This window comes from Schistocerca cancellata, chromosome 8 (genome assembly GCF_023864275.1).
Source record: "Schistocerca cancellata isolate TAMUIC-IGC-003103 chromosome 8, iqSchCanc2.1, whole genome shotgun sequence".
Classification (NCBI taxonomy): Eukaryota; Metazoa; Arthropoda; class Insecta; order Orthoptera; family Acrididae; genus Schistocerca; species Schistocerca cancellata.
Window position 1 is genome coordinate 422,633,467 of NC_064633.1, and position 15,784 is coordinate 422,649,250.

At 40.7% G+C, this 15,784-nt stretch overlaps 1 protein-coding gene across 10 annotated transcripts in view; it reads right to left on the bottom strand.

Annotated features, from left to right (window-relative positions):
• LOC126095298 (MIT domain-containing protein 1-like) overlaps positions 1-15,784 on the bottom strand; it is a 117,992-nt gene that overhangs the window by 15,321 nt on the left and 86,887 nt on the right. The gene's annotated exons all lie outside the window — the stretch shown is intronic.

Consider the following 15,784-nt stretch of genomic DNA (forward strand, 5'->3'; position numbering starts at 1 on the left):
AGAACAGCACAAGTATAATGTGAGTACAAAGTTAGCTAAAAATAAATATTTTCTTTTGCCTTTTTATAAAAATTGATGGTGATGCATTGTGCGGCACTGTCATCATTCATGTAATTTATTTGTTCAGTTTTTGTATTGGGCATCTCATTAGTGACACAATGTTGTAGAATACTTAATAATATGCATACAGTATAATGTACTGAATGACAATAAAACATGAAATGTCAGAACGAAAATAACAAGAATATGATACGATAAGGTTAGTGACTGAAATTAGAGAAAGCAAGTCAAAATTTTGACATTTTCATCTCCACTATCTGCTGTTATCCTCAACACAAAAGTTTCAGAGCTCTGACATCTAAAGGGATCTGTAACATGATACTTTCAGATCAGATTCTTACTGATATAAACCTCCAAGAATTTAGAATATTCTCTTTCATTTATTCATTTTCCTTCATGCATTATTATTAACAGTGTGACACTTTGGGCTGTATGTAATTGCAAGTACTGTATTTTATCTAAGTTCCAGTTGAAGAGAAACAGTAAACACCCCTCAAGAAAATTTTCTTTGTATTTCCAATTGTTGAAGTCTATTAGACTTTGTTATAATATTTGCAACATCAGTGAAGTGAACTATTTTTGCTTCTTTGATATACCATGGTAACTAATTTATGTATAACAAGAATGTGAACCATAGACCTTGTTGTGGTGTGGTGGCTTGTGTGTCTCAACGCATACCCAAACCCTAGGTGCAACCACAGTGGAGCGAGATCTGTTGAGAGGCCAGAAAAACATGTAGTGACTAAAGAGGGGCAGCAGCCTTTGGGCAACAGTCTATATGATTAACTGATATGGCCCTGTAACATCAACCAACACAGCCTTGCTGTGCTGGTAATGCGAATAGCCTAAAGCAGTGGAAGACTACACTCACTATCTTCACCAAGGGCACGCAGCTCTACTTTATGACTGAATGATGATGGTATTCTTTTGAAGAAAATATTCTGGAGATAAAATAGTACCCCATTTGGATCTCCAGGCAGGGACTTCTCAGAAGGATGTCCCCAGCAGGAAAAATAAAATGCATCTACAGGGTGCAGCATTGAACGTTATGGGCAGATAGGTTGAAGTTAGATAGAGTGGGATTTAGTGAAGTTTGTTGGCAGGAGAAACAGGGTTGTAAATACAAAATTAAATATGGATAATGCAGGAGTAGGTCTAATAATGAAGATCAAAATAGAAATGTGGGTAAGTTACTATGGACAGCATAGTTAATACAGTATCATATCCAAGACGGACACAAAAGGAACACCTGCCACAGTAGTACAAGTTTATATGTCAACTATCTCTGGAGATGATGAAGAGATTGAAAAAAATGTATCATGAGACAAAAGGATGAGTTAAAGGAGAGATAAATTTACCTGAGATGAGGGACTGGAATTTGATGGCACGAAAAGGAAGAGAAGGAAAAATAGGTAAATATGGACTGGAGGAGAGGAATGAAAGAGGAAGCTGCTTGCTAGAATTTAGTCAAAGCATAATTTGATAATCACTAACACATAGTTTAACACATTCAACACTGCTATCTCTCCTTTTCAACTGCATAGGTGAACCAGCAATTTTCTAGCAAATTTAAAGAATAATCCTGTAGATGTGTGTATAAAATTTGGTTCGGCGCTTTCTGATTTCATCTGTCACTATGTTGATCTTTCTATAGAGTTCGTTTTGTGGTCTCTTCATCCAAATGCCATTTTTGTTGATTGGACCGTAAATCTTCCTGAGAATTTTTCTTTCCTGCTTTTCTATTTCCTTAATTTTTGAATGACCATCAATCACCATTGTTTCAGCTGCATAGATTGCTTCTGGAAGAATCACTGTTGTATAGTGCCTTAATTTAATTTTATATATATATATATAATCTAAAAAGAAAGATGATGAGACTTACCAAACAAAAACTCTGGCAGGTCGATAGACACACAAACAAACACAAACATACACACAAAATTCAAGCTTTCGCAACAAACAGTTGCTTCCTCAGGAAAGAGGGAAGGAGAGGGAAAGACGAAAGGATGTGGGTTTTAAGGGAGAGGGTAAGGAGTCATTCCAATCCCGGGAGCGGAAAGACTTACCTCCTTAGGGGGAAAAAAGGACAGGTATACACTCGCGCGCACACACACACACACACACACAAACACACACACACACACACACACATATCCATCCGCATATACACAGACACAAGCAGACATTTGTAAAGGCAATATATATATATATATATACTGTTATAATAGAAGGAAACATTCCACGAAGGAAAATTATATATTTAAAAACAAAGATGATGTGACTTACCAAATGAAAGTGCTGGCAGGTCGACAGACACACAAACAAACACAAACATACACACAAAATCCAAGCTTTCACAACCAACGGTTGCCTCGTCAGGAAAGAGGGAAGGAGAAGGAAAGACAAAAGGATATGGGTTTTAAAGGAGAGGGTAAGGAGTCATTCCAATCCCGGGAGCGGAAAGACTTACCTTAGGGGGAAAAAAGGACAGGTATACACTCGCACACACACACATATCAATCCACACATACACAGACACAAGCAGACATTTCTTTACAAATGTCTGCTTGTGTCTGTGTATGTGTGGATTGATATGTGTGTGTGTGCGAGTGTATACCTGTCCTTTTTTTCCCCTAAGGTAAGTCTTTCCGCTCCCGGGATTGGAATGACTCCTTACCCTCTCCTTTAAAACCCATATCCTTTTGTCTTTCCTTCTCCTTCCCTCTTTCCTGACGAGGCAACCGTTGGTTGTGAAAGCTTGGATTTTGTGTGTATGTTTGTGTTTGTTTGTGTGTCTGTCGACCTGCCAGCACTTTCATTTGGTAAGTCACATCATCTTTGTTTTTAAATATATCTAAAAACAAAGATGATGTGACTTACCAAATGAAAGTGCTGGCAGGTTGACAGACACACAAACGAACACAAACATACACACAAAATTCAAGCTTTCGCAACAAACTGTTGCGAAAGCTTGAATTTTGTGTGTATGTTTGTGTTCGTTTGTGTGTCTGTCGACCTGCCAGCACTTTCATTTGGTAAGTCACATCATCTTTGTTTTTAGATATATTTTTCCTTCGTGGAATGTTTCCTTCTATTATATATATATATATATATATATATATATATATATATATATATATATATATATATATATATATATTCCACGTGGGAAAAAATATATCTAAAAACAAAGATGATGTGACTTACCAGACGAAAGCGCTGGCACGCTGATAGACACACAAACATACACACAAAATTCTAGCTTTCGCAACCAACGGTTGCCTCATTAGGAAAGAGGGAAGGAGAGGGAAAGGTGAAAGGATTTGGGTTTTAAGGGAGAGGGTAAGGAGTCATTCCAATCCCGGGAGCGGAAAGACTTACCTTAGGGGGAAAAAAGGTTGGGTATACACTCGCACACACACACACATATCCATCCACACATATACAGACACAAGCAGAATATGTCTGCTGTCCCTTCCCTACAGCCTAGGTCTTCGTGGCAAACGAATCTGCTCCAGTCCGGAATCCCTGAACTATTACACCAACAACCTGAAAACAGCTTTCGCATACCACAACTACTCTCCCGACCTGGTACAGAAGCAAATAACCATAGCCACTTCCTCATCTCCTCAAACCCAGAACTTCCCACAGAAGAACCCCAAAAGTGCCCCACCTGTGACAGGATACTTTCCAGGACTGGATCAGACTCTGAATGTGGCTCTCCAGTATGGATACGACTTCCTTAAATCCTGCCCTGAAATGAGATCCATCCTTCATGAAATCCTCCCCACTCCACCAAGAGTGTCTTTCCGCCGTCCACCTAACCTTCGTAACCTCTTAGTTCATCCCTATGAAATCCCCAAACCACCTTCCCTACCCTCTGGCTCCTACCCTTGTAACCGCCCCCAGTGTAAAACCTGTCCCATGCACCCTCCCACCACCACCTACTCCAGTCCTGTAACCCGGAAGGCGTACACGATCAAAGGCAGAGCCACGTGTGAAAGCACCCACGTGATTTACCAACTGACCTGCCTACACTGTGAAGCCTTCTATGTGGGAATGACCAGCAACAAACTGTCCATTCGCATGAATGGACACAGGCAGACAGTGTTTGTTGGTAATGAGGATCACCCTGTGGCTAAACATGCCTTGGTGCACGGCCAGCACATCTTGGCACAGTGTTACACCGTCTGGGTTATCTGGATACTTCCCACTAACACCAACCTGTCAGAACTCCGGAGATGGGAACTTGCCCTTCAGCATATCCTCTCTTCTCGTTATCCGCCAGGCCTCAATCTCCGCTAATTTCTAATTTCAATTTGCCGCTGCTCATACCTCACCTGTCTTTCAACAACATCTTTGCTTCTGTACTTCCGCCTCGACTGACATCTCTGCCCAAACTCTTTGCCTTTACAAATGTCTGCTTGTGTCTGTGTATGTGCGGATGGATATGTGTGTGTGTGTGCGCGAGTGTATACCTGTCCTTTTTTCCCCTTAAGGTAAGTCTTTCCGCTCCCGGGATTGGAATGACTCCTTACTCTCTCCCTTAAAACCCACATCCTTTCGTCTTTCCCTCTCCTTCCCTCTTTCCTGAGAAGCAACTGTTTGTTGCGAAAGCTTGAATTTTGTGTGTATGTTTGTGTTTGTCTGTGTGTCTATCGACCTGCCAGCACTTTCGTTTGGTAAGTCACATCATCTTTGTTTTTAGATATATTTTTCCCACGTGGAATGTTTCCCTCTATTATATTCATATTATGAATTTGAACCCAACAATTATGTTTGTTATTGTCACTGTTGCATTTCGAAATCTTTCCTGTCATCTTATTTTCTCTTTCTGTTTTTGCAAGTAGTTTTACTTTGTATTCACCTTCTCCTCATTACCGAATCTACCACACAATTTTATCCTGCTTATATATACTCAATAATACGTAACCCACTTCCAAACCATAACCAAAACATTGTTTTTCCACTTTCAACACTACCGCTGCTATAAAATCCACCGTTTCCAGTTCACAAACAGTTCCTTTCAGCTATTAAACAGCCATTTTGGCCAGTTCTAATAACTTTCGCCCTTTTTTTCCATTTCTGTTTTTCCACATCACTGATCTTTTTTAGCCGCTTCCCACAGGTTTTAATGTCAATATTTCTTCGTCAGACAATTGTTAGCCTCATTTTCACAATCTGCCACCACAAAACCACTCCTTTTAATACATTTGCATGCAGTTTTTTCGAAATTTTCCCGAATTGCTTTAACGTGTTTTGGCGGCAACACAACCACCTAACCTTTGTGCACATCGTTGTCTACCAACCCAAGTTCACCACAGGATCAACAAGCCCAGCTATAACCAACACTTTTTTGCCTTTTTTCACACCAGATCTCCAGTTGCTTTCCAGTTCACCTTTATCTCTCCCCATATATTTATATTTTTATTTTCATTTTCATTTCAGCCACCTTCTAATACTATGTCACCCTCACACCATCCCCACAACCACCCCACTAAGTTTTATTTACATTCCCTCTGCAAACATGCCTTCGCCCTAGCCAGATTACACTCCCATATTTTATTTTCTCAAGCTTGTCTGACATTTGGCATTACACCCAAAGGCCTCACACTTAAAGTTCCCATCTCTGGCTGTAACCCTTCTTTCCATCAGTCCCTATACCAGTTCCAAACTGAACAATCCATTGCCCTCACCCACCTAATCCTTCACCTACACATCAACTCAGCCAATGAACACACCTGTCAACTCCTATCCTTAATAAAAGTCCTCAGTCTTTCCTCTCCCACATCCACACCGGCTGTACAGAGCTTCCTCCTACAGGCCAACCGCAAGTTAGAACAGCATGCCACCCTCCACCTCAAAAAACTATCCAATCTCCTGGTTTCCCACCTCCAGAAAGGCAACTCACTCACCCTTCACAACCTCCAGCAAACCTCAACCTCCTCTCATTGCACACAGACCTAGTCTCTCCCGTCTACTCAATCTCCCACTTCCAGCTCCACTCCCCCCAAAACCTCAAAATTCCAATCAACACAATCTGAAACCACAACACCCTAGTTCAGTAGTTAACCTTTCCTCCAAACCTCTCTCCCAATCCGAAACCTCTGTCCTATCCAAAGGCCTCACCTTCAGCCCCACTCCCAGATTCAACCAAACAGCCCTTGTCAAAGATTTACTGTCCTACACCCATACTCTCTGCTGGAAATATCACTTTGCCACGAAAAAAAATGATCCTAATCCTACTCCTAATGATCCAACTCCCCAAGACACTATCCAAATTGAACCCTGCCTGGAACAGTTCCGTCCTCCGTCACAGCGAGACCCACCTCCTCTTCCTCAAAATCACCCTCTCCAAACTTTCCAGAAATTTCTGACTTCCACCCTTGCCTCTCAATCCTTCTTAAAAAACCTTAATCCTACTCCCAACATCACCACTGCTGAAGACCAGGCTATCTGTGATCTGAAGGCTGACCGATCCATCGTCATTCTTCCGGCGGACAAGGGTTCCACGACCGTGGTACTTGATCGTCGGGAGTGTGTGGCTGAGGGACTGCGTCAGCTTTCAGACAACACTACTTACAAAGTTCGCCAAGGTAATCCCATTCCTGATGTCCAGGCGGAGCTTCAAGGAATCCTCAGAACCTTAGGCCTCCTGCAAAACCTTTCACCTGACTCCATCAACCTCCTGACCCCACCAACACCCCACACCCCTACCTTCTACCTTCTTCCTAAAATTCACAAACCCAATCATCCCGGCCGTCCCATTGTAGCTGGTTACCAAGCCCCCACAGAACGTATCTCTGCCTACGAGACCAACACCTTCAACCCATTAATGCAGTCTCCCATCCTTCATCAAAGACACCAACCACTTTCTCGAACGCCTGGAATCCTTACCCAGTCTGTTACCCCCGGAAACCGTCCTTGTAACCATTGATGCCACTTCCTTATACACAAATATTCTGCACGTCCAGGGCCTCGCTGCGATGGAGCACTTCCTTTCACGCTGATCACCTGCCACCCTACCTAAAACCTCTTTCCTCATTACCTTAGCCAGCTTCATCCTGACCCACAACTTCTTCACTTTAGAAGGCCAGACATACCAACAATTAAAGGGAACAGCCATGGGTACCAGGATGGCTCCCTCGTACGCCAACCTATTCATGGGTCACTTAGAGGAAGCCTTCTTGGTTACCCAGGCCTGCCAACCCAAAGTTTGGTACAGATTTATTGATGACATTTTCATGATCTGGACTCACAGTGAAGAAGAACTCCAGAATTTCCTCTCCAACCTCAACTCCTTTGGTTCTATCAGATTCACCTGGTCCTACTCCAAATCCCATGCCACTTTCCTTGACGTTGACCTCCACCTGTCCAATGGCCAGCTTCACACGTCCGTCCACATCAAACCCACCAACAAGCAACAGTACCTCCATTATGACAGCTGCCACCCATTCCACATCAAACGGTCCCTTCCCTACAGCCTAGGTCTTCATGGCAAACGAATCTGCTCCAGTCCGGAATCCCTGAACTATTACACCAACAACCTGAAAACAGCTTTCGCATCCCGCAACTACCCTCCCGACCTGGTACAGAAGCAAATAACCAGAGCCACTTCCTCATCTCCTCAAACCCAGAACTTCCCACAGAAGACCCCAAAAGTGCCCCACTTGTGACAGGATACTTTCTGGGACTGGATCAGACTCTGAACGTGGCTCTCCAGCAGGGATAAAACTTCCTCAAATCCTGCCCTGAAATGAGATCCATCCTTCATGAAATCCTCCCCACTCCACCAAGAGTGTCTTTCCGCCGTCCACCTAACCTTCGTAACCTCTTAGTTCATCCCTATGAAATCCCCAAACCACCTTCCCTACCCTCTGGCTCCTACCCTTGTAACCGCCCCCGGTGTAAAACCTGTCCCATGCACCCTCCCACCACCACCTACTCCAGTCCTGTAACCCGGAAGGTGTACACGATCAAAGGCAGAGCCACGTGTGAAAGCACCCACGTGATTTACTAACTGACCTGCCTACACTGTGAAGCCTTCTATGTGGGAATGACCAGCAACAAACTGTCCATTCGCATGAATGGACACAGGCAGACAGTGTTTGTTGGTAATGAGGATCACCCTGTGGCTAAACATGCCTTGGTGCACGGCCAGCACATCTTGGCACAGTGTTACACCGTCCGGGTTATCTGGATACTTCCCACTAACACCAACCTGTCAGAACTCCGGAGATGGGAACTTGCCCTTCAGTATATCCTCTCTTCTCGTTATCTGCCAGGCCTCAATCTCCGCTAATTTCTAATTTCAATTTGCCGCCGCTCATACCTCACCTGTCTTTCAACAACATCTTTGCTTCTGTACTTCCGCCTCGACTGACATCTCTGCCCAAACTCTTTGCCTTTACAAATGTCTGCTTGTGTCTGTGTATGTGCGGATTGATATATGTGTGTGTGTGCGAGTGTATACCTGTCCTTTTTTCCCCTTAAGGTAAGTCTTTCCGCTCCCGGGATTGGAATGACTCCTTACTCTCTCCCTTAAAACCCACATCCTTTCGTCTTTCCTCTCCTTCCCTCTTTCCTGAGAAGCAACTGTTTGTTGCGAAAGCTTGAATTTTGCGTATATGTTTGTGTTTGTTTGTGTGTCTATCGACCTGCCAGTGCTTTTGTTTGGTAAGTCTCATCATCTTTGTTTTTAGATATATTTTTCCCACGTTGAATATGTGTGTGTGTGTGTGTGTGTGTGTGTGTGTTCAGTACTGGTGCATTAGCATTTCCTAAAACAAGGAAACAACTCTCATTCCGCCCCCTCCCCTCAGAAACATTTGCTCACAAAGATATTGATGAGACATAAAAAAATATCAGAAGTGCATATATATTTCATATGTTATAACAAAAAATCATTACATGTAATTTATACGTTATTTTCTTCCTAATGGTAGTCTTGAAAACATTGCAGTATGCAAAACCCATCATTGCAGGCTTTGAACAACCCTTTGCTTCCTTTCCTTATCCGCCTGCCAGTCTCTTTCTTTTTTTAGTTTGTTGGAGCTAACCTCATAATAGCATGTGGCATTTCTTTGTTGGCAGTGGAGGATCTATTCCAGAAAATGGCGACCAAAATTTCTATCTAGGCTAGGGGCTGTTGTTGGCTCCAATGATCAAACGTCTCCTTCTGCAGCTTCTTTTATAAATTTCACTAGATAGTACTTCTGCTTGGTGACACCTTTATACAAAATAAAATGGTTCACAGCAGACATTAGGAAAACATGAAAGAATAGTTTTTTTCCACCACTTGACTGTTTTACTTGCAAATGGGTAGCAGCTGTAAAGCTGATTGATGCTCTATACCAGTCTTGTTCATGTTATAATCTATGCCAATATTCAGTTTTACTGTCCTTGTAAAACCTTCTTTTGAACATACAGAAACCTCTTTGGTAGTTGCCTGATGTTTTGTGGAGAGTCAACATACATCACATTTACATTTGCATTGGATCTCTAGAATAGGTCCCTTCCTAAAAAAATGAAAATTCATTTTGCTTCAGCTTCCTTGTTTTGAAACTTACTGGTAGACCCTTTCTGTTCTTCATGACAGTTCAGCCAGCTAGTGTCTGATGTTGCTACAAAATGTTCAGTAAAGGCACACTTGTAAATTAACTCTTGTTGCATCTAGTGGACAAAATATGAACTACTATGGCTATCTTACAAGTGTCAGTTGTGTAGCAAGTGGTAGAAACACATTTCAGTGAATGGAAAACCTACACCTGTATGGGACACAGGCACTGTCCACATGGCTGATAAATGTGTGCCCATATTGCATAGGGGAATAGTGCTGAATGTGTTAAGAATCATGAAAGAAGGTTCTATATGTGGACCTAGAGAAACTGAAAAGTTTCAGTAAGACAGAGATTCTGGAAACAGATTTTAAACTGTTGGACATTTCTGGGGGTGTATGTGGACTGTGAACACAATTTATTGGTTATGAACTGTAGACTAAAACTGAAGAAATTGCAAAAAGGTAGGAAATTAAGGAGATAGGGCGTGGGTAAGCTGAAAGAACCAGAAGTAGTTGAGAGTTTTGATGGAGCATTAGGCAACAACTGACTGAAACAGGGGAAAGGAATACAGTGGAAGACGAGTGGGTTGCTTTGAGAGATGAAATAGTGAAGGCCTAGAAGAAATCCTTGGATTTCACTGGAGATACTGAATTTAATTGATGAAAAGAGAAAATGCCGCAACTGAAGCTGGTGAAAGGGAATACAAAGTCTGAAAAATGAGATTTACAGGAACTGCAAAAAAGGCCAAATGGGAATGGCTATAGGACAAATTAATGAGAAGCCACTGTATTAACTTCAAGAACTCAGATGGAAAACCAATATTAAACAAAAATCAGAAATCTGAAAGATGGAGTGAATATATAAAGGGCCATACTAGGGAAATGCACTTGAAGGCAACATTATAGAATAGAAAGAGGATTTAGATACAGATGAAACGCGGGACTGTGAGAAGAATTTGACAGAGCACTGAAAGACCTAAGTTGAAAAAATGCCAATGGAGCAGATGACATTCATTTAGAAATTACTGACATCCTTGAGATAGCCAGACATAAAAAATCTATTCTACCTGTTGTGCAAGATGTAAACATAGGCAAAATACTCTCAGACTTAAAGAAGAATGTGATAATCCCAATTGCAAAGAAAGCAGATGCTGACAGGAGCAAATATTACTGAACTATCAGTTTAATAATTTAGGATTGCAAAATACTAACACAGAGAAGAAGAATGGAAAAAGTGGTAGAAGCCAACCTTGAGGAAGATAATCTTGGGTTCTGGCGAAATGTACCGTATTTACTCGAATCTAAGACGCACTCGAATCTAAGCCGCACCCGAAAAATGAGACTCGAAATCGAGGAAAAAAATTTTCCCGAATCTAAGCCGCACCTGAAATTTGAGACTCGAAATTCAAGGGGAGAGAAAAGTTTTAGGCCGCACCTCCAAATCAAAACAAAGTTGGTCCATTGTAATACGAGACACAATTTAGGTCGAATGAATGACGATACAACTACAGGAGTTTGGTTCGAGTCGTAAGCTTAACAGTTAAGTTTTACCAGGTAGCCATTGCTATACGTCAGGCGCTCCGTCCGTATTTATACGGGTACCCTTCCTTTTCACGTGCTTCGTCTGGTTTGAATCGATTGCTTATTTTGCTTTGATCTGATAAGTGCCGCTTTCTTTGTTATGGGTGTTAACGTCACTCTGAGCTGAAAATGCATTATCATGCATTGTTTGTCTCATTCTGATAGTGCGTGTTTACAGCCTGTCGCCGCGCACGGCATGGCTTGCTTTTGTGCGCGATACCGCCGCTTACAATTAAAAAAAAAAAAAAAAAAAAAAAAAAAAAAGAAAAGAGAGGAATCGTCTCACTAGCGAAACAATGGCAAGAGACTGCTATTTGTTGTTACTTACACTGCTTTCTTTGATAATGATCAACAAGAACCAAATAATAGACTGCATATGATAGAATATGTTCTGAACGAGAGTTAGGCGAAAATTTTTCTCCGTTTGAAAATGTTTGCGGCCGCTTCTCTAGTACGTCAAATTCTGCACAGGAATTAGTCATCTTAGATTTAAAAATCTAATCAGTTGCCGTGCTTAATTTATGACTGTATCACTATTAGGCATAAGAAAAATACGAATGTAAACATGACACGATACGTATATTCTTCCGCGTTTGCTGTTGTCTCACTCTAGTTTCGTAGTTTATTAGGCAGATAGGATTTAAATGAAATAGCAGCAAACACGAAAGAATACGTGGCATAATGTTTACATTCATATTATTCTTATGGTGAAGAGAATACTGCATGTGATTCACATTTCGTCAGGTTCCTATTAGCAACCACCTCTTCTCACAGGTAGTAAAAAATTCAACACGTAGAGTTGGCCATATTGACAAACATCCCAAACAGTCTTGCCAGTCGGATTTTCGTAGTACATTGAAATTCTGCTACATTCAAAGATGAACAATACGGAATTTGTATTTACTTCGTTGGATAATGTACGAAAATGCAGTGGTCGAAACTCGGGGCGGAGAAAAAAGCTCGTCTTCCACCTTTTTTTTTTAATTTATTTACTGACGCAGAGATTTTGGCGCCAGTATTTATCTCTGTGCCTACAAAGCATGCCCTTGTAGCGCTACATATATTCGACGGAAGAAGTTAGTTGTGGCGGCACCTACCAACATTTTTCAGAACTTCCGCTTGCTTTGCACTCGATTCTAAGCCGCAGGCGGTTTTTTGGATTACAAAAACCGGAAAAAAAGTGCGGCTTAGATTCGAGTAAATACGGTAGGAACATGCAAGGCAATACTGATGCTATCATTTTTCTTAGAAGATAAGTTAAGGAAGGGAAAACCTATGCTTATAATATTTGTAGGCCTAGAGAAACCTTTTGACAATGTTGACTGGAATACACTCCTTGAAATTCTGAGGCTAGCAGGAGTAAAAGCCTATTTACGACATTTTACAGACATCACGCAGCAGTTATAAGAGTCGAGGGGCATGAAAGGGAAGCAGTGGTTGAGAATGGAGTAAGACAGAATTTTAGCCTATTCCCAGTTTATGCCATCTGTGCATTGAGCTAGCAGTAAACTAAACCATTTTGTTATGGACTTGAAGTTCGAGGAATTGGAAGAACAGCTGAACAGAATGGACAGTGTCACGAAAGGAGGATATAAGATGAACATCAACAAAAGCAAAACAAGGTTAATGGAATGTGGTCATATTAAATCAGGTGACACTGAGAGAATCAGATTAGGAAACAAGAGACTAAAGGAGTAGTAGGTGAGTTTTGCTATTTGGGCAGTAAAAAATCTGATGTTGGCTGAATTAGAGAGGATATAAAATATAGACTGGCAATAGTGAGAAAAGTGTTTCTGAAGAAGAGAAATCTTTTATCACTGAATGTAGATGAAGATTGGATTAGATTTACTTTCATTCCAATTGATCTGTAGTGAGGAGGTCCTCCAGGATGTAGAACATGTCAGAAAAACAATAATACATGACAAATATTTACAACTCAAACAAATAAGCTGATGTACCATTCCACAGGTCACAAGTGGAATGATCATTATTTTTTTTAATGAACACTATATGAAAGAATCATTTTACAAACACTAATGCACATTGCAAACAGGGATTTGTTAAGAAGCTTCAGCAGTTCTGTGCTGTGCTCCTCCCAGTTGAATTTATCATCGAGCTGTAATCCCAAGAAATTAACACTGCCCACTTCTTCTATCTGCTTTTCATAGTATGTTAGGCATATACTCATGGGACACCCCTTACAAGTTCTGAACTGCATTTAGTGTGTTTTTTCAAAGTTTAGTGGCAAAGAATTGGCTATGCTCACAAATATTTAATAGCCAATCTTTCTAAGATTACACTTGATTTGCTATTTATTGCAATTTTTGTATCATCGGCAAACAAAACGAACTTGGTATCCGGTAATATTACTGATGAAAGGTCATTGATATACACCAGAAAAAGTAAGGGCCCTAAAATGGAACCTTGTGGGACCCCACATGTAATTAGTTCCCAGTTGGACGATGCCTGATAGCTTAATACATGTCCCTTTCCTAATAACACCCTTTGTTTCCTACCAGTGATATAAGATTTGAACCATTTTGCAGCATTTCCTGTTACACCATACTATTCTAATTTACTTGAAAGGATATTGTGATTTACACAGTCAAATGCCTTTGACAGATCACAAAATATACCAGTTGCTTGCAATTTTTTGTCTAATGAATTAAGCACATTTTCACTGTAAGTTTACATAGCCTTCTCAATATCAGAACCCTTTAGAAATCCGAACTGCGACTCTGACAGTATGTTATTTGAGGTAAGATGGTTATACAGCCAATTGTTCATTACTTTTTCTAAAATTTTTGAGAATGCTGGCAAAAGTGAAATGGGATGGAAATTTGATGCTATTTGTTTGCCACTTCTTAAATAGTGGCTTAACTTTAGCATATTTCAACCATTCAGGAAATATTCCACTTGTAAATGACTGGTTACACAGATAGCTTAATATGTTACTTTACTCAGAATCACATTCTTTAATTAACTTTGTTGATATCTCATCATACCCACTAGATGCTTTTGATTTAAAAGATTTTATGATGGGCATTATTTCTGTTGGGTTAGTGAGGGTCAAATTCATATTATGGAAGTTACTTGAAATGTCTGGTCTGAGGTATTCCATAGCAGCATCTACAAAACCTGACAACCCCATCTTTTCACTAACAGTTATAAAATGTTCGTTAAAAAGTTCTGCAACACTATACACATCTGTCACCAATGTATCATTTACTCTTAATGCTATTTGTCCTCTTCATGTCTGGTTCTACTGGTCTCCTCCTTCACTATATCCCATATTGTCTTTCTTTTGTTATCTGACATGACTGTCTTTTCCTTGTAATATATTTGCTTTGATGTTCGTATTACAGTGTTTAGTATTTTGCAGTATTTCTTGTAATGTGCTATAGCATCAAGATCAGAACTGTTTCGGATTGGCAGATACAGTTTTCTTTTCGTTTTACAAGATACCCCTATTCCTTGAGTAATCCATGGCTTCTTCGTAGACTTTGCTTTAACCTTGGTTAGTTTTGGTGGAAAACTGTTCAAATAAGGTAAGCACTTTATTAGCAAAAGTGTTATATTTTTCATTCATGCCATGAGCACTGTAAACATCAGTCCAGTGAATGTCTCTGAGGAGTGTCCTAAAATAATCAATTTTTGGCTTATTGATTAGCCTCTTGAGCTCAGATTTAACAGATTTTATATCTTGTTAAGTATTAACATTTAACAGAAGGAACTGCATGTCATGGTCTCAGAGGCCATTGACATTAGGAAGTCTTTACTGAAGGTATGTGTCTGAGTGTAGTCTTGTATGGCAGCGAAATGTGGACAATAAACACTTTAGATACGAAGAGAACAGAAGCTTTTGATGTGTGACACTACAGAAGAATGCTGAAGATTAGATGGTTAGATCATGTAACTAATGGAAGGTACTGAACAGAACTGGAGCGAAAGAAAATTGTGACGCAACTTGATTAAATGAAGGGGCTGATTGATACGACACATTTTGTGACATCAAGGGGTACTGGAGGGAAAATGAGTGAGTGAGTGAGTGAGTGAGTGTGTGGAGGGGGGGGGGGGATTATAGAGGAAATCAAGAGATCAATACAGTACGCAGGTTCAAAAGGATGTAGGTTGCAGCACTTATTCGGAGATAAAGAGCTTCCATAGGATAGAGTGCCATGGAGAGCAACATCGAACTAGTCTTCGGACTGAAGACCACAACACAACAAGAACAAAAGAGGATCTTATATTGATCCCTGTGGTACAAATGCAGTGATTATTCCTTACTTTGAAGAGGCTGTTTCATTGTTCACACTCCTTGGGTTTCTTAATGTGGCCCTCTGCATGCTTTTAGTTGAGATGAAAACCAGATACCAGCAAGATACCCTCTGACACCATAATATTTGAGCTTCTCAAATGCTTTTGACAAACTTACAGAAGTTAAGAGCCAGTTAAATAGGGCTGCCAATGAAGTATTTTTGTGTTGCATTTGTTCCACTGTAAGGCAAGTAAAGTTGTGCACAAGCCAACAGTTGGTTTGAACATTGCAGTGCTTTATTAAGCATGGTGTTTTGCTCTGGACTT